This window comes from Herpailurus yagouaroundi, unplaced genomic scaffold (genome assembly GCF_014898765.1).
Source record: "Herpailurus yagouaroundi ecotype Mexico unplaced genomic scaffold, PumYag 159, whole genome shotgun sequence".
NCBI lineage: Eukaryota > Metazoa > Chordata > Mammalia > Carnivora > Felidae > Herpailurus > Herpailurus yagouaroundi.
The window spans coordinates 83149823-83151960 of record NW_024412400.1 but is presented as its reverse complement, the minus strand read 5'-3'; positions in this window follow the sequence as shown (position 1 = coordinate 83151960).

Here is a 2138-nt window from a genome sequence, read left to right as displayed (position 1 = left end):
GTGCATCTTGCAGATCCACCCCCTCTAATATGCCCTTAGCCAGATCCCACTGAAGCAGCACCACAAGCCTGGCAGTGTGCAATCAGCCCAGACAAGGGTCACACCACTCCACAGTGAGTCCTGCCCTTGGGAGAGGGGAAGATAAGGTACAAACCAGTCTGACTGTGGCCCCAATGGTGGACTGGAGGCAGACATTAGGTCTGACTGCGGCCCCGCCCATCAACACGTTTCTCCAGACAGCACAGGGAAAGTGACCTGCAGTTTGGAGCTATCACAGGGACTAACCAAAATGATGAAACAGAAGAATTCTCCTCAAAAGAAACTCCAGGAAGTTGCAACAGCTAACGAATTGATCAAAACAGATTTAAGCAATAAAACAGAAAAAGAATTTAGAATAACAGTCATAAATCCAATTGCTTGGCTTGAAAAAAGTATAGAGGACAGCAGAGAATCTACTGCTACAGAGATCAAGGGACTAAAAAATAGTCACGAGGAACTAAAAAATGTTATAAATGAGGTGCAAAATAAAATGTAGGTGACCATAGAATGGATTGAAGAGACAGAGGAGAGAATAGGTGAATTAGAAGATAAAATTATGGAAAAAGAGGAAGCTGAGAAAAAGAGAGTTAAAAAATCCAGGAATATGAGGGGAGAATTAAAGAACTAAGTGATGCAATCAAGCAGAACAATATCTGTATCATGGGAATTCCAGAAAGAGAAGAGAGAGAGGAAGAGGCTGAAGGTGTACTTGAACAAATCATAGCTGAGAACTTCTCTGATCTGGGGAAGGAAACAGGCATTGAAATTGAAGAGGAACAGAGAACTCCCTTTCTGACATAACTTGAATAGATCTTCTGCACAATGTATCATAGTGAAACTGGCAAAACACAAGGATAAAGAGAGAATTCTGAAAGCAGTTAGGAATAAATAGGCCCTGACTTACAAAGGTAGACACATATGGGTAGTAACAGACCTATCTACTGAAACTTGGCAGGCCAGGAAGGAATGGCAGGAAATCTTCAATGTGATGAACAGAAAAAATATGCAGCCAAGAATCCTTTATCCAGCAAGTCTGTCATTCAGAATAGAAGGAGAGATAAAGATCTTACCAAACAAACAAAAACTGAAGGAATTCATCACCACTAAACCAGTGCTAACTCTGTGAGTTAAATGTTGCAAGGACCACAAAGTACCAGATACATCACTATAAGTATGAAACCTACAGACATCACAATGACTCTAAACCCATATCTTTCAATAATAACACTGAATATAAACGGACTAAATGCTCCAAACAAAGGACATAGGGTATCAAAATGGATAGAAAAACAAGACCCATCTATTTGCTGTCTACCAGAGACCCATTTTAGACCTGAGGATACATTCAGATTAAAAGTGAGGGGATGGAGAACTATCTATCATGCTACTGGAAGTCAAAAGAAAGCTGGAGTAGCCATACTTATATCAGACAAACTAAACTTTAAATTAAAGGCTGTAACAAGAGATGAAGAAGGGCATTATATAATAATTACAGGATCTATCCATCAGGAAGAGCTAACAATTATAAATGTCTATGTGCCGAATATGGGAGCCCCTAAATATATACAACAATTAATCACAAACATAAGCAACCTTATTGATAAGAATTGCAGGGGACTCTAATACCCCACTTCCAAAAATGGATAGATCATCTAGACACAGAATAAAGAAACAAGGGCCCTGAATGATACATTGGATCAGATGGACTTGACAGATATATTTAGAACTCTGCATCCCAAAGGAAAAGAATATATTTTCTTCTCAAGTGAACATGGAACATTCTCCAAGATAGATCACATACTGGATCATAAAACATTCCTTCATAAGTATACAAGAATTGAGATCATACCATGCACACTTTCAGATCACAATGCTATGAAACTTGAAATCAACCACAGGAAAAAGTCTGGAAAACCTCCAAAAGCATAGACGCTAAAGAACACCCTATTAAAGAATGAATGGGTCAACCAGGCAATTAAAGAAAAAATTTAAAAATATATGGAAACAAATTAAAATCAAAACACAACAATCTAAACGCTTTGGGATGCAGTGAAGGCAGTCCTGAGAGGAAAATACATTGCAATCCAGGCCTATCTCAA